Source organism: Oryx dammah, unplaced genomic scaffold (genome assembly GCF_014754425.2).
Source record: "Oryx dammah isolate SB20612 unplaced genomic scaffold, SCBI_Odam_1.1 HiC_scaffold_12, whole genome shotgun sequence".
Classification (NCBI taxonomy): Eukaryota; Metazoa; Chordata; class Mammalia; order Artiodactyla; family Bovidae; genus Oryx; species Oryx dammah.
Window position 1 is genome coordinate 65,611,680 of NW_024070196.1, and position 18,109 is coordinate 65,629,788.

The following is an 18,109-nucleotide window of genomic DNA, read 5'->3' on the forward strand; positions in this document are numbered from 1 at the left end:
GTATTAGCCTTTCAGAGGATCAGCGTGTAGCTTTGCCGATTTTCTCTGTCGTTTGTCTGTTTCATTTCGCTGAGTTTTGCTCTTTTCCTTCCTGTTGTTCATCTTCTATTATTTAGGGTTTACTTTATTCGTCTTTTGTCTAGCTTTTAAAGGTAGATCCTTGAGTCATTAATCATGGCCCCTCCCCCGATATGGGTTTCCCTGGTGGCTCAGATGGTAAAGAATCTGCCTGCAATGCGGGAGACCTGGGTTGCATCCCTGGGTTGGGAAGATCCCCCGCAGAAAGGAATGGCTACCCACCCACTCCAGTATTCTTGCCTGAAGGATCCCAGGGACAGAGGAGCCTGGCGGGCTACGGCCCGGGGTTGCAAAGAATCAGACACAACTGAGTGACTTTCACTTTCACTTTCCATAAAAGAGCAGCAAGGTTCTTGAGGGAAAAAAAAAATCAGGAAGCAAAAATGAACAAAACTAAGGATAGAAGCAGGTAAAGCCCAAATCATTGTAGGAGATATTAACAGCCCTTTCTGAGTGATTGATTAAAAAAATAATAATTTTTTAAAAATTGGCAAGGATATAGAAAAATCCTACCAAAGTTGTAGGACTATATAGTCCATGGAATTCTTCAGGCCAGAATTCTGGAGTGGGTAGCGTATTCCTTCTCCAGTGGATCTTCCCAACCCGGGGATCAAACCTAGGTCTCCGGCATTGCAGGAGGATTTACTGGCTGAATTACCGGGGAGGGTGCACATATATTTATTTTTAAATGTTTTATTTTATATTGGGATGTAGTTGATTAACAATGTTGTGATGGTTCTAGGTGGACGGTTCTAAGGGTCTCAGTCACACACACACATGTATCCGTTCTCCCCCAAACTCAGGTACACGTGTGTTTACGATTCCTGTCTTCCCAATAAACTGTCCCAAGCATGTGTTTCTTTTAAAGCCATGCATGGAGGGAGCAAGTTCTCTCCCTTAAAGCTTCACGCCTTCCTTTTTTCTCTCCCCGGTTCTTTCTCACACATACTACCCTGGAGTCACATTTAACACCTTCCACCTTCCCATTCCATTTGCAGCCCCAGATCTGTACAAACGTTCCTCGCCCCGCCCTGCCCTTACTCTCTCTCTTGGTTCTTTGTATATAGATTGTCTTAACAATCGTAAGCCATCTGGCTATTTTCCGGACTATCTTCCTCTGTTATAAGTAAGTCTGATAGAGTCAGGAAGGGGCGGGGTTCTGAACAGCCTGCTGGAAAAGATAACATTATCTGGCTCAGGAAGGGGAGGACAGTATTTGGGAACACTAGCACTTTTAGTCATTTTTTAACCCCTCTTTGTAGTATCCCTTTGTAGTATTCAAACAGCCACGTGCCTGGGACCTCCTCTGCACCCAGGCCCTGGAAAATGGTAAACAAGAGACACAAAACCTTTTCTCTCACGCAGTTGGGTGGGGAAGGCAGACAAGTCCACAGTGGGCTATAATCTCTTTATAGGTGCTGTGATGGGGACGTTTGGGTGTGTAGGGCGGATAAGCAAGGACCTCAGTCAGATGATGGGAGAGGGCTGGGAGGCAGTCCTTCCCTGGAGTTTATCACTGCTCTGACCTCTCCTCTGGACTCCATCCCTGAATATCAGCTCCTTCCTCCACACCTCCACATGGATGTCTGACGTACATCTCAAACAGAATCCATCCACAACCGAAGCTACACGTTTCCAGCTGTGTGGGCCCAAACCTTTGGAATAATCCCAAATCTCTCACACCCCGCAGTCCAATGCACTGGCAAATCGATGTGTCTGCACCTTCAGAATGTACTAGAACCCAAGCCCTTGTCACCATCTCTGTTGCTCCTACACTGGTCCAAGCCGCGCTCTCTCCATCCCCCTCGGTCTCCCTGATCCCACTTTGCCTCTGAACAACCTGTTCTTCAGGCTTCCCTGGTAGCTCAGTGGTCAAGAATCTGCCTGCAATGCAGGGGATGCAGGTTCTATCCCTGGGTCAGAAAGACTCCCTGGAGATGGGAATGGCTACCCGCTCTAGTATTTTTGCCTGGGAAATTCCATGGACAGAGGAGCCTGGGGTTCACAAAGAGCTGGACGCAACTTAGTGGCTGCACAACAAATCTGCTCTGCACCCAGCAGCCAGAGTGGTCCCGTTAAAAACGTAAGGTGGGGGACTTCCCTGGCGGTCCAATGGTTAAGACTCCGTGCTCTCAGTGCAGGCAGCATGGGTTCAATCCCTGGTTGGGGAATTACGATCCCACAGGCTGCAAGTGTGGGTAAAAAAAAAAAAAAGCAAGTTTGACCTTTGCTCCCCTGCTAAAACCCTCCCACACTTCCCACCCCACCCCAAGAACAAAACAAACCAGTATTTCCTAGTCCGATGACGAGGCTGGCCATGGTCTGCCTCCCTTTGGTGTCTCTGACCTCACGTCCCTGTAGTGATGCGTTCCTTAAACATCCCAGGTGTATTTATTTGCTGCTGCTGCTGCTGCTAAATCACTTCAGCCGTGTCCGACTCTGTGTGACCCCATAGACGGCAGCCCACCAGGCTCCCCCGTCCCTGGGATGCTCCAGGCAAGAACACTGGAGTGGGTTGCCATTTCCTTCTCCAATGCGTGAAAGTGAAAAGTGAAAGTGAAGTCACTCAGTCGTGTCCAACTCTTCGCGACCCCATGGACTGCAATCCACCAGGCTCCTCCATCCGTGGGATTTTCCAGGCAAGAGTACTGGGGTGGGGTGCCATCGCCTTCTCCATATTCATTTGCTACATTTGCCAAAACCAGATAGTACAGACAAGGGTGGCTTAAACAACAGAAATCTTTCTTGTGGTTCTGGAGGCTGGAAGTTGATGATCAAGGTGCCACCAGAGTTGGTTTCTGGGGAGGGCTCTCTCCTGGGCTTGCAGACGGCCGCCTCCTCCCTGTGTCCTCATGTGGATGTTCCTCTGTGTGTGAACCCCTGGTACTTCTTTCTCTTCTTATAAGGACCCAGTCTCTTGGATGAGAGCCTCACCCTAACAGCCTGACTTAATGATCTCTTGACACACCTTTTCTCCAAATATCCTTATATTCTGGGGTATTGGGGGTTGGACTTCAACTTGTGAATTTTGAGAGGAAACGTTTCAGTCCATGAGACCAGGTTTGTTCCCACCTGTGGGTTCGGTTTTTTAAAATTTATTTGGTGGTGCCAGGTCTTAGTTGAGGCACGTGGGATGTAGTTCCCTGACCAGGGATAGAACCTGGGCCCCCTGTACCCCTGCTGACCCTTTCACTTAGAATCAGGTGTTCATAGACTGTCAGACTTGGAAGGAACTTCTCTATCAAGTCCAGTGTTTCTCAAGCTTTCTCCCTTTATTGCCCCCTCTCCAGCGTCTTTTCAGACATTGTTTTCCAAACTGCCTCCCCTTTTGCCAACAGAATCTTAATGCCACAGATATTAATATAATGTAGACCCATGTCCATCATATATGTATATCCGTGCTTCACATAAAAAGAATAATGTTTGGGGTTTATTTTTGTTTTGTTTGCTCCTCAAGTACCAATTTTCACTTCTTTGGGGGTACTATTGCCCCCATCCTACCCTGCTAGTGCCCAGTCATGTCTGACTTTTTGTGACCACCTGGAGTGCAGCCCACCAGACTCCTCTGTCCATGCTGGAGTGGCCTGCTATTTCTCCAGGGCATCTTCCCAACCTGGGGCTCGAATATGCATCTCCTGCATCGCAGGATTCTTTACCTGCTGAACCACTGGGGAAGCCCCATTTCCAATGTATAACAGAGCAACGTCTCTTTTTATTATTTAGTTAAATTTATTTGTTTAATTTTTTTGGCTGTATCACGTGGCTTGTGGGATCTTAGTTCCAAGACCAGGGATTGAACCTGGGTCCTCACTTAGGATTTATCAATGGCTGTTTTACAGGTATTGTTACTTGGTTCCTTGAAAAAAAAATTATGTCCTGTAGCTTTGGGTACTGTTGGTGTCTACAGTGCAGGAATACTCACAGCTTGCCGGAGTGTAATGTGAATCCTGACTCTCTCAGTCCATGGGGTTGCAAAGAGCCAGACACAGCTGAGTGGCTGAACAACGATAGCAGATGACTCTCTGGAAGGGAGAATTGAGTGTTCGGGTTTTTCAAAAGTATCTGACACACAACTGTTATTATCTTTTATTTTATTTTTTTTTTTGGTGGAGCATCTTGCATCATGAATGACTTGAGGAATTTAGTGGTAAATGGGGCAGTTAAGAGTGATATAGTCATTCACAGCCTAGTATGAATTAGGTTGGAGTGTTCAGGTCCTGGCGTTCGGCAGGACTTTAGGAAGGGCACTGCGGAGATGCTAAGTGTTGCTATGGGAGCAGGGATACTGTCCAGGACGTGGTGTCATGGTCAGTCCTAGGGAACAGGCATTAGGAAGACATAGGGATGAGGACAATTTACAGAGGGGGCCTGAAGTAGTCTGCGGATTCTGAGGTTTTGCTGAGGCCTTCGATGAGGGTTGGGTCTGGTCACCATTTTCCACCTAGAAATGTCTCCACTCTGAGCCCCTAGAAAGCACTGGGTATAGGGAAGCTGTAACCCTAAAGCTGTACCTTCCACAAGGGGTGACTGTCTGACCCTGATAGTTCTGAATTGGTATCACCCCTGGGAACAGAGGCCATCACAGCATGGACACGCATCCTGGGCTTACCAGCTTGTCACCTCAGTTTTCTTCTCTGTTAACTGGGGAAACACAATACCCACCCCTTTGCTTGTGAAAAGTTAAAAGACATATTATATATGCCTGTGCCCAGAACATACACAAGGCACTTGATAAGGTCTCAAGAAAACTTTGTGGAAGTTGTTGGTATCATTCTCAGTATTGTTATTAGTAATACTTAACTTTCTCTGCCTTTTCACTCTGATAGTCCTTTGTCTTTACCCCAACCCCCTTACAACCTTCCTCATAACAATAACGATGATAAAATTGATGATATACATTCCCTTGGTTTCTTTCATCTGGGATATAATTTAAACCTCACAGTAACTCCTTGAAATTATCATTATCCCCATAAAGCTCATCAAGAACTTGAGGCTCAGAGGCTCAGAGAGGTCAAGCTACTTGCCTGAGGTCACCCAGCCCTCAAGAGCATTGAGCTCACTGTGGGTTGTATAAAGCTTCCGGAGCGTTAAAGAGATACTAGGCACAATGGGATTTGTAAACAGTAAATTGCTAGGTTCATATCCTCCTTTGAAAAAGTTAAGAAAGTTGCCCCTTACACTTTGAATAAACGGGGAACCTTCTCATCTATCCTAAGTAAGCTGTGGGTCCCTAGGGGTCAAAGCAGGCCATATTTGCTGGGTGAAAGAATGGGGAGAGCCTCACTGGAATCTGATGGCAACCCTATTAAAAGCCAGTCCCAGTCAGAGCCAGAGTGAGACTGGCAACCATAAAAAATGGAACCCCAGATGTGAGACGACAGCTGGAGTGACAGGCAATAAAGAGACAATTTGTCAGGGCTGATCATGGGAGGGGAGGAAAGGGAGCGTGAAATTATTTTCCCTATCTTGCCAGAAGACCAATTCTCCTAGGTTATAAAGGAAGGGGCACTCGAATTATTGATGTTGTTTGTTCAGAAGTGAGTGTTACGCACAGAACACCGGTCACGCAGAACCCCACACGTGGTGCACGTGACCCACCACAGGGTCTGGGACTACGGGTCTCTCGCCAACATCCTTTTGGCCCAGAGAGGGAAAGGGACTTGTCTAAGGCCCCGCAGCAAGCACCATCCACGAGGCTGTTCCGAAGCCTCCTGCCTACTTGTCTGGTCCTTTCTCTGGTCTACAGGGTCCTCACACTTAATGAATCACTTTCTCCTCCACCCCCCGCCCTGGGAGCACAGAGGCCCTGACAGAGACGATGGTGGGACAGGTCAGACAGAAAGTAAAGAAACCACCCAGGATGAAAGGAGGCGAGAAGTGGAAGATCTTACCCGTCCTGAGTGTGTTTATGAGAGGGAGGGGCGGAGGGAGAGCGAAGAAATAGGGGAGAGGAGGGTGAGCGAGACCTAGCGAGGGAGCTTTCTCCGGAATCCTGCCAGAAGCGGCTGCGTGGAGCGCCTATTCATCACTAACAAGGACCAGAGCAATGATGGCTCCAGTAACGGAGCTCATCACCGCAGCCCTTTGTTAAGAAACGGCACCTACTGAGGTCTGCTTCGAGCTGGTCACAGGGCCAGGCACTCAACCGCCGCCCCCTCGCTCCCCAGGCCATCGCCCCCAGCTCACTAACTGAGGGACTTGAGCCCAGAAGCCCCCACTCCACCCCGCGCACCCCACTGGGGTGGGGAGCCGAGTCTGGCACAAGCCCCGACGATGGGTGGTGGCCCCTGATCCCTGCTTCCTAGGGCTGTTTGCCCATCGCCTAACTACAAGACTGGTGGAGGGGAAATATCTCAGGGCGAGGAGGCTCTTTTTCTGCCTCATGCTCCTGAATCTTCTCTTGACACAGAAACGTGGGGGAGGCAGTCCTGCGGGTTGTGACCGGTTCCTCCCGGAGGTGACAGTCTGCCCTTTTCACCCCAGGTTCACTTAAGAGCATCGCCTGTCTCCCTCTCTGGGTCTAGTCCGCGGAGGACTCGCCTGATTCTAGAGGTGAGGAGAATACCGGCGGGCCAGGTAACAGTCACCTGATTGGTCCAAGGGATGGGCATGTGATCCAGGCGGAGCCAATGAGAGGCCGCTCTGGAACTTTGGGACCATTTGGAAGGAGATGCTTTCTACGCACTAGGCTTGTGAGATTGGGACTTGCCTTCGAAGGCAATATGAAAGCAAAACCAAGGCAGGGGAAGCCCTACCGGCCAGAAATGAGCCCCACCATCCTGTTATGCAAATACCCCTTGCGCTATTTATCACATGGGCGGAAAAACACCTTCTCCCTGTGTTTTTATATTTTTTCTTTTAAGATGTTTTAAGATGGGTTTGTCGTCGACACTTGAACAAATCCTGGCTCTTTGAACTCTCCTAAACCCTGAAACCCATGAGAAGAAACAGAAGCGTTGACCACTTCCTCTCCCTGTCTCTAACCAGGGGCCCTGGTGGCTTTCCTTTTGGGCCTCCTTTGGGCCCCCTTTTTCCTCACGTGTATCTTAGAAGCTCTTGTTCTTTCACCACCCCCACCCCCCACCCTCCGCCCCAACCGCCGGCTGCTCTTGGCCTTAGTGACCACGATCTCTCCATCGCTGGCTCCGTCTCTTCTTCCCCCTGCAAGGCATTATCAACCGCTTGCTCAGGTAAGAAGATAGGTTAGCACGTGCAAATGAATGCGCTTTTTTGCAAAGAAAATGGGAAGCAGGGCTGAGACTCAAAACCAGAGACTCGTGACACTCTGGCCAGGGCTCTTCCTCCTTCCTCTGTGAGGAAGCAGTGCAGTCTGCCCTAGCCTGAGACCGATTTCTTCACTGAGGTTCAACCGAAGACTCCACACTAGTTCACCAAGGTAGCTCAGGCGCTTCCCGGCCCCTCCAGCCCACTGGGCCACCTTGGGAATCTAACAGACCTCCACCCGAGACCTGCGCCGCACCGCCACCTGGTGGTCACATGTGAAAACACACCTCCTAGAGGCTGTCAGGAGACTGTTCTACCCTGGGCAGGTGGAGTAGGGAAAGGGGTGGTGGAATACGGATTGGTGGGACAATTTCTAGGAACTTTGGAATTTGAGATTTGATTAGGGGCCTGATGTTCCTCCTCTGTTTCTCTACCACACCTGTGTTTCTAACTTCCTTTCTCCTTGTAGACCTCGGATACCTTCGAAAGGAACTGCATTCCCTCTTTGCCTTGACTGCCAGTATGCTCAGGACCAAAGTACAATCCACCACTAGCAACTAGGGAGTACCAGGTGGCAGGCTTTGGAGGAGGAGCTTAATCCCTGACTCCATATTCCTTTCTGTGAGCCTCATTTTCTCTATTGTATATTTAGTTTTTTGCCTGGGCTGGAGGGCATCCTTAATCTTTTTTAAAGAATTTTTAAGTTTAAAAAAAAATCTATTTATTTATTGATTTTTTGGCTGTGGTGGGCCTTCATTGCATCACAAGGGCTTTCTCTACTTACAGCAAGCAGGGGCTTCTCTTTGTTGCAGGGCACAGGCTTCTCACTGCAGTGGCGTCTCTTGCTGTGGGGCACGGGCTCTAAGGGGCGCAGGCTTCAGTAATTGCAGAGTGTGGGCTCAGTAGTTGTGACGCACAGGCTTAGCTACTGCCCGGCATTAGGGATCTTCCCAGATCAGGGATCGCAACTGTGTCCTCTGCATTGCAAGGCAGATTCTTAAACACTGGACCACCAGGAAAGCCCCTGAGGGCATGCTTATAAGCCACACTGTGTGTGTGTGTGTTAGTCGCTCAGTCGTGTCTGACTCTTTGCAACCCCATGGACTGTAGCCCTCCAGGCTCCTCTGTCCATGGGATTCTCCAGGCAAGAACACTGGAGTGGGTAGCCATTCCCTTCTCCAGGGGATCTTCCTGACCCAGGGATCGAACCCAGGTCTCCCGCATTGTAGGCAGATTCTTTACCATCTGAGCCACCAGGGAAGCCCAGTAAACCACTTCAATTCCCTTCTTTGTGGGGGACAGGGCTGACAAAGCAGGGTTAAAAATTCAGAAAGAGCTTCCTACCTTCTACAGGCCTTGTTTCCTCCCCTATAAAGTGGGCACAGGAAGCCCTGCCCTGTGGGGTTTTGTGGGAGCCTGCGGAGGTGCCCAGCGCCTGCGTGTCTCCCATCTCTGTGCCGCCAGCCCGCCCCGGGCTCTCTGCTGCTTGCTGGGGGCAGGCCGGGATGCAAAGAGGATCCAAAGCCCGGATCACTTTGCCTCCACTCCCACTCTGTGCTCTGGAGACCCACTGGGTGCCCCTGCTAGAGTCTGGTGCCCTGAGCCTCGCCCCTGTCTGCCTCCTGGAGGACTTCTGGCCTCCAGAACTTTCTGCCTCCTGCCTGCAGAGGCCGCGGCATTCCCAGCCGATCTGCAGAGAGTCCAGATGCATCTCATAAATAAAGAATGCGTTGTTCCTCCAGAGTGGCTGCGGCGTGGCCACGTGGGGGTGGGGAGGTAGGGAGACGGGGCTGGGGGATGCAGGGGGGATTGCGTGGGCTGCTGCTCCCAGACCAGTGTGGGGGGCGCTCGGAGAGCCTGGGAAGGCGTAACGGGGCCAGATCTGGATGCAGACTGCTGGGGCTGAATCTTGGCTCAGACACCTCGTAGCTGTGTCCCTCAGCTTCAATTTCCGTGTCTGTAAAATGGGGATAATATCAGTACTGGTACCATGGGCTGTTACGGCCATTGCACTTCGAGCGTTTAGCCCAGGAGCTGGAACACAGTAAATGCTCAGTGACTGTTATTATTTGCCCCGAGTTTCCTTAGTCGTCTTCTTCAAGAGCTTTGCATTTGCTTCTGCTCTGGGGATCGGTGAGGATGGGGTTCACATGGCATCTGAGTCGGGGGGGGAGATGATGGGCTGCAGGAAAGGGAGGACCCAGTGAGAGGGGCTCAAGGCGATGGCAGCAGGTGTTTGAGCAAGGGATGAGGACACACCATTAACTCACACAGGCAGACAAGTTCTGGCAAGCGGACAGCGGCTCTGCAGCCAGTTCAGCGTGGGCGCTTGAGCTGGTTGACTGGCTTCTAAAGGAGAAGGTGCCCTTTGGAAGGCAGACACAGGTTATACCATCAGCATGCCTGCGTTGCAACAAAGCCTTGGGTGAGTCACCTTCCTTCTCTGGGTCTCTGTTTGTCCATCTATAAAATGGTTTCTGAGAAGCGTTCCAGAACTGCAGCATTTACACCTGAAGGTTTAGTTGTTCTTTTGACCAACATACATGGAGGGCCACCTGTGAGTCAGACCCCGGGGCAAGCTCTGGTGGTGTGATGGTGGAAAAACAGCAGATTCCTCCCATAAAGGATCTCACAAGCTGGTGTGTGTGTGCGTGTGTGTGTGTGTGTGTGTGCATGTGTGTATACACACAGACAAATAGCTATGTAATCTCAAACTAAAAGCAGCCCCGAAGGGGTGGGACATGGGTCAATCAAGGAATGTGTGTAACAAATGGCCTTGACTTTGACCAGGAGGCTGGAGAAGGTTTCATCCCTTCTCCAAGTGTCCTTGTCCGAGACAAAGACACTCGGGCGGGGTTGGGGGTGGGGGCCGGGTGGCAAGTGGAGCAGGAGCGTGGTGAGGGATGGACGCGGGACCGTCAGCAGGAACCAGCCAAGGCAGGGCCTTACCAGGAAGGCAAGGCGCTTACTCTTCATCCTGTGACCCTGAAGGGCTGTGGGCTGGGGCAGGGGGCAATGAGGTCAGCTTTGCATATCGAGACCCTTCTGGCTGGAGTGAGGGGAGCAGACCAGAGGGAAGCCGGAGGTCCCAGGCTGGGGTGATGGAGGCAGAGAGCCTGGTGGCAGCGGGCGAGGTGAGCAGGGTTTGGTGAGTGTGCAGAGCATGCACTGACGGGGCTGCGGGCGCCCCGGGTCTGGGCGTGAGGCTCTGCAGGGAGCGTCTCCCCCTTTCTGGTTCCTTCCGGCCCCTCCCTGGCTCTGCCAGCATCTGCCCTTACAGGAGAAGAAAGGGGCTGGGAGGGCGGGCAGGATGGGGAGAGGGTGGCCGGCTGCAGCACCTGCTGGGGCAGCTGGGGAGGCCAGGGAGCAGGTGCGGGGCGTCTGTTTGCAGACGGATCGCGAGATGGGCTGGGTGAGAATGGCACACACGCTGCCTGCCTTCTCTGTTGTCTGGACACAAAAGCGCAGACAAAGGAGCAGCAGGGACACAGGATGCACATAGGCTGGCTCACACAGCACACACACACGGGTGCACACACGCGTGCACACACGCGTGCACGCACACGCACGCGTACGCACACACACGCGTACGCACACACACGCGCATGCACACACACGCTCACACACGCCAAGCCCTCCTCACCCCACCCACTGCCACCAGGGTCTCTGCTTCCATCACCCCTGCCTGGGACCTTCGGCTTCCCTCCACTCACACACGCACACACATGCGCATGCATGCACACACACATGCATGCACGCACATGCACACACACACGCACGCACGCACACACACGCTCACACACGCCAAACCCTCCTCACCCCACCCACTGCCACCAGGGTCTCTGCCTCCATCACCCCTGCCTGGGACCTTCGGCTTCCCTCCACACACACACACACACACACACACACACACACACACACATGCGCCAGCACAAAGAGGAGGGGGGCAGTGGCTGGCCCTCGTAGAACAAGGAGCCAGGTGGGGATGGGGAAGGCTCGTGTGACCTCAGGCAAGGCCGCTTGGTCTCTGAGCCTTGCTCTGGGCACCGCAAACAGAGGCTGGGGGACACCAGTTAACCCCAAACCTTGCGGGTCCAATGGTCTCTTCCTCAAAGGATAACTGATCAGGGGGTCCATAAAGTCAAGGGTACACCTTCAGGTCCTGTGTGTGGTGACGGTAAAGAAGGCGACCACAAGTGTGGTGTGGGGCCCACACCAACCTATCCTGAGTTATACCAACAGCTTGGACGCGCACGTGTGAAAGAGCAAATGAGCGGTGGACAGGACTCGATACCTACAGGCCCTGCAACAGGGTTGGTGTCTGAGGAGCTTCCGAGACCCGCTTATCATAATTTCTCGGGACCAAGAACTCTGGGTCTTGGTCTCTAACGGTTCTTCAGCAGAGAGAGGAGAGAGGTGGGCGGGGGATGTTTACCGCCCGCGCCACGTGTTTCCGGCAGTCGAGTCCCTTAATTGTTCTGAAAGCCCCGCAGGACAGGTTGTGCTGTGCCCGTTATACAGAAGAAGAAACCGAGGCCCAGAGCATTGTCACATCGTGAGTAAAGGGCAGATTCCAACTCACGTCGGCCTGACTCCTGCATCCATTTCTCGGCTGCCAGCTGAGCTGAGAGGAAGGTAGAGAAAAGAAACAAATAGCCAGGTGGCAGAGAGCCTGGCAGTGCCTGATGAGTGCCTCCTCACTGCTGGAGAAAGACAGATACCTGGTAATGTTGCCTGGACACCTGGATACAGCTATGCCTGAAACAGTTACAGCAATGGACTTATTTTTCTGCCACTTGAAACTGAAAAGGTTCTAAAAAGGAATAGTTATACTTCCTGTGACTTTCAGTTCTTGGTTCCTGGTACAGTGTCTTGGACTCAGTAGGCCTTTTACTGACCTGAAAGATGAGTTGGGTCATTAATATATAAATTCTCCCAAGTCCCCTGAACTTCGTCATGATGGCATTGCTCCCCATGACTTCTGTTCTTTCCCTGACTAGGTGGGAGCTTCAGGGAGGTGGGGGGAGGGCTCTGTATTACTCACCAGCATATGCTGGGTTGGCACCCAGAGGGTGGAAGCTTCTCAAACTGGGGAGACCTTGGATTCGTGGAGGGCAGGGTGGGCTCTGCTGGGTAGGATTGGGCAGTGGTGGGTGATGGGAGTAGGCAGCATGCCCCATGGCGTGTCCCCAGGATCCTCACCGTGCCCAGGCACCCCAGTGGCTCCATGCTGTGGGCCCCATGACTTCCTGCTGACTGCTGTCTCTGGCCAAGGGCATCTGTTGGGTGTGTGCCCGGGGCAGCCTGGAGGAGGCAAGGGGTTGATGCGTGGGGAGCATCCTTCAGCCACACAGGGTGAGAGTTGGGGACAGGCGCCCTGATTCCCTGGACCTCACGTGGGACAGCTCAGGCGTGCCCCACCTGTCAGAGCACCTCAGCAGGGCAGCGGCCACAACCACTTGCTTCTTCTTATAGACTGGAGTGTGTCTCCCTAAAGTCATAGGTGGAACTGAGTATGACCCCAGTGCAACTGTATCTGGAGACAGGGCCCTTATGGAGGTCATGGAGATTAAGTGGGGCCCTGATCCCATAGGACTGGGGTTCGGATAAGACCAGGGCTGTACACACAGACGAGCGGCCCGCTGGGGAAGCAGCGGGAAGGCGGCCTTCTGCAAGCTGCGGGGAGAGGCCTCGGGAGACACCAGCCCTGCTGCCCCCTTGACCTTGGCCTTCCAGCCTCCAGAACCGTGAGAAGATAAATGCCTGCGGCTGAAGCCCTCTGTCTGTGGCATTCTGTTATGGCAGCCCTAGCAGAGCGATGCCCTCACTGATCCACCCAGTCTGGCTCCTCGGTCTTCCTCGTCTTCCTCCGTTAGTCCACTCTCCAACTCGTCCACTTCATCCTGGGATCAGCTCCAAGTCAACTACGAGCATGTGAATCCTTGTCTCAGAGTCTGCACCTTGGACAGTCCAGGCTCACACTCCTGTCCACGCTTTATCTAGCGGCACTGCTGGCCTTTGGGCTTGAAGGCAGCCCCTGGGGGCAAAACAGAGAAAAGACTGGGAAACACAGAACTCTACTCATCCGTGGCAATGATGCTGAGCCAATAATGTCCATCGGACTGAAGGAGATATTAACCACTGCTGTGCATGCCCAGGGCAGGGCGGTGAATGGGCCCCAAAGTGTCCCTAGCAAGGTGGTGGCATCCAGCTGACCGTGGGCCAGCGCATCCTTTCTAGGGGAAGGACTGGGTGAGCGTGAATGCAGTTTGTTTTTTTTGTTTTTTTCCAGTGATTCTGAGCGCAGCTTTTGGAAACAGTGCTGAGCCTGAATCTCTGCTTCAGCACTTTTTAGCTGGCTGACCTGGGGTAAATCACACCCCTTCTCTGAGCCTCGCTCTCCTTATCAGATGGAAAAGATATTGACATTTTCTCAGAGGATGCTGGGGGTGGGGGATGTGGGTAAAGCCCCTGAACGGTGTCCAGTTAGTGGGGCGGGGTAAGTTCATTGCTTCTGAAGGTGATGATGGGGTGGGGGTTGGGGCGGGGAGAGGGAGGTCACCGGGAACATTGAAGGGCGTACACTTTTGTGGCCATGCCACACGCGGCTCTCCTCTGCGGTACGAGCACTTTCCCCTGAATTTAGGGAGCTCCACCCTCATCCCTCTTGCCTGGAAAATCCCATGGACGGAGGAGCCTGGTAGGCTGCAGTCCATGGGGTCGCAAAGAGTCGGACACGACTGAGCAACTTGACTTTCACTTTTCACTTTCATGCATTGGAGAAGGAAATGGCAACCCACTCCAGTGTTCTTGCCTGGAGAATCCCAGGGACAGGGGAGCCTGGTGGGCTGCCGTCTATGGGGTCGCACAGAGTCGGACACGACTGAAGCAACTTAGCAGCAGCAGCAGCAGCACCCTCATCCCAGCGATGATAGCTACTTTGATGAGTGAAAATGAAATTTCTATCTGAGTGAGCCTGGGAGCTGAGCTGCTGGCTCGGGGAACAGCTGTCAGAGAGAAGCTCCCCCGAGGCCAGGATGGAGGCACACAGTCTCTGTTAATAGCTTGGCTGGAGGGCAGATGAAATCTGGCTCTTCCCAGAGCCCTTCCTTAGAGGATACAGCAGGTGTGGCCAGGCAGAGAGGCAGCACTGGGGAAGGAGGGTTTGTGTGACCAGTTTAGGTAACAAGGTGGTGAAGCCCACCTCACCCTGTCTCCAGGATGCCCTGACCAGGTGCAGCGTCGGGGGGTCAGGTGCAGGGTTGGGGGGGTCAGGTGCAGGGTCGGGGGGTCAGGTGCAGGGCCGGGGGTTCAGTGCAGGGTTGAGGGGGTCAGGTGCAGGGTCGGGGGGTCACTGCAGGGTCAGGGGGTCAGGTGCATGGCTGGGGGGAGCATATGAAAGAAAACAAGGTGCAGAGAAGCCTGTGCCCAAAAGGCTTGGAAAGAGGGACTCAGACAAATCCCATCTACACATGGTCACAGCAGCAGCATCCACAGTTGCCGAAAGGTGGAAATAACCTACGTGTCTATCAACGGATGGATGGGCACACAGATTACGGTGTAGCCATACAATGGAATATGGTTCGGCCATAACAAGGAACCCAGTGCTGGTATGTGTGACGACGTGGGTAAACCTCAAAAACATTATGTTGGGTGAAATAAGCTGGAACCTAAAGGACACACATCTTATGCTTTCATTTATTTGGAATAACCAGAAAAGGCACATCCATAAGAGACAGGACATAGATTCAGGGTTGCCAGGGCCTGGGGCAGAGGGGAGGCTGGGGAGGGACTACTTAACGGGTGCAGATTATTACTTGGAGGGGGTGACCTGGTTTGGAACTAGATAGAGGCGGTTGTCCCACAACACTGGGAAAGTGCTGGATGCCACTGAACAGGACTTCCCTGGTGGCTCAGTGGTAAAGAATCCGTCTGCCAATGCGGGAGACATGGGCTCGATCCCTGGTCTGAGAAGATCCCACACACCGTGGAGCAACTGAGCCCAGGCACCACAGCCACTGAGTTGGTGCCGTAGAGCCAGTGCTTCCCAGCAAGAGGAGCCACGGCAACGGACAGCAGCCCCTGCTAGCCGAGAGCCTGCATGCGGCCGTGAAGACCCAGCACAGTCAAGAATAAAAGATAAACGCCGCTGAACTGCTGGCTTTAAAGTGATCGGTTTTAGTTATGTGAAATTCACCCAATGTTGTTTTTTTTTAGGTGCAGCCACTATGGAAAACAGTACGGAGGTTTCTGAAACAAACTAAAAATAGGGTTGCCATATGATCCAGCAATCCCATTCCTGTGCATACACCCAGACAAAACTGGAATTCAAAAGGATACACGCACCCCTGTGTTCACAGAAGCACTATTCACAAGAGCCAAGACGGAAGCAACTTAAATGTCCATCAACAGATGCACAGATAAAGATGCTGCACATATTTAAATGGAATATTACTCAGCCCCGAAAAAGAAATAACGCTATAGAGATGCGTAGACCTAGAGATGATCATATGAAGTGAAGTAAGTCAAACAGAGAAAGACAAACATATATGGTGTCACTTACATGTGGAATCTAAAATAAAACATAAATGAATACAGTTATGAACCAAAAACAGACTCACAGTCACAGAGAACAGACTTGTGCTTGACAAGGGGTGGGAGGGAAGGATTGGGAGTCTGGGATTAGTAGATGCAAGCTAGTATATATAGGATGGATAAACAACCAAGTCCTGCTGTACAGCGCATGAGACTAGATTCGATATTCTATGATAAACCACAGCAGAAAAAATACGAAAAAGAATATTTAGATCTATAACTGAGTCACTTTGCTGGACCCAGAAATTACCATAACATCGCAAATCAACTATGCTTCAATAAAATAAAGAAAAAAAAAATTTTTTTAAAAAGAGGCACAGTAGGGTGAGAACTCAGAGGCACCAGGCAGGCTGAAGATAGAGTTGGAAGTGGAACCCTGGCCACCTGGGCTACCTGAGTTTCTCCAGGGAAAGAGAAATCAGAGTTTTTCCTGGACACATTGCCCCTGTCAGAATTCTTGGGAAATCTTGGACTGCGGGATAGAGGGGTGAAGGCTCGATGAGCCCCAAACTACCTAGCTCACAAAGCCTCATGAAGACAGGTGAAGCAACCACCTGGGCCGGCTTACAGGAGGCAAATACATGCTGAAATGCATCTCCAGGATGATGGCGCCTCTTCCTGTTGTCATGGCGACCGGCACATCATCCTAAGCTGCTCAAGCCACTTTCGAGAGAAGCAGAAGACACTGACACTCCCCTCTGGCGCACCATCTGGTGCTCTTATCTGCGTGTGGGCCCCCCAAGGGCCCAGGTTAACACTGTAAATGTCCCCTGGAGGCTGGGGCTCTTGGCGAGTTGTGCTGAGAATGACATTTGACCATTTTGGGGGTGGATCCTGGCACGTCCTGGGTCTACCCGCAGGATAAGGTGAGGATAGGAGACAAGAAGGATGCCAGCTCTCCACAGACATCAGACTAGACGTGGGGCCCAGAGGAGGTGGCGGCAGTATCCAGAGCATTAAAGGGGATGACGGAGGCCACTGTGGGTCCCGCCCCTTCCCAGGATAATGGCAAATTCTAAGGAAGTTTTTGTTCACTGCAAAGTTGCTCTGCAGGTGGACAGAGAAAAGGCAAGGGACCAACTGAATCCCTCGGGAGAGCCAGTTTGAGCTATCTGAGATAAAGAAGTCAGAGAAGCAGGGACCGAGGACAGCAGGCAGGACCGCGCTTCGCAGGCTCCTGTATCTGCTGGACGCAGGGTCTGTTCTCTTTGGCGTCACTCAGTCTATGGCTCATGCTGAACCCACCTTACTTAGACACAGTCTTCCCAGCGAGCCCACGGCAGCTTCTGATTATTGCTTTGGCTCCCCCCTTCCTCCTGCTGCCCTCCTGGGAAAGATATCCCTGGAAACAAAGTTGCTTGGAAATAGAATCATGGATCCTTTATCATTCATCTCTGGGAAGCCCCAGAGAACAGGAGAAGCACTGAAAATTTGAGAGTGGCAAGTGTCGACATTTTTTCCCCCAAATGGATATTGGAAATGATGGGTGGATCCTCAGGAGAATTTGGGAACTGATGATGGAAAAGGTGGTGCTTGGGAATACTATTTGTTTATTTTTTAAAGAGTGACCCCTGGCATCCCCTGTGTTCATTTAGAGCTAGTCATGCTGAACCCCATTTCCTCTCTCGTGATGCAGGGCAAAGTCATAGATCTGTAATGACAGGGGTTTGGCTGTGGACTCTGGGGCCACGCTGTGCCCAGACGCCCATCTTGACTTCTCTCTAATGGCTCCACACGAGTCTTGCTTACGCGGTGGGACTGCTGGCTCTGTTGGGGTGAAGGCAGAATCGGGGTCCTGCCCTGACATCTGCAGTTTCTGCAGTGCCCTTGGCTGTGCACATTGGAAATGTGCTCTAGGTTTTGTTGAGTTGGGTCTGGATTTTCTGAAGATCAAGGCTGGTGGGGGGCGGGGGGGCGGGGCGGTGCTCCCAGCAAGAGATGTGTAGTTTAGTTAATCACTATTTAATCTGGGACCTGAGCTGGTGGGTTCAAATCCCACTTGAATCCCTTACCAGGAACCTGAGCATCTCTTGCTGCCTCTCTGAGCCTTAATGTCCTTTTTGGAGCCGTGGAGATGATAAATAATATATGCAGAGGTGTGAAAATGAAAGGAGATATCATAGTATTGTAGGAATTAAAATGTGCTTTGAGCCCTTGCTAAGCGCCAGGCTGTCCTAAGCTTCTCTCCCCACAGGTATTCCTGCATTTAGCC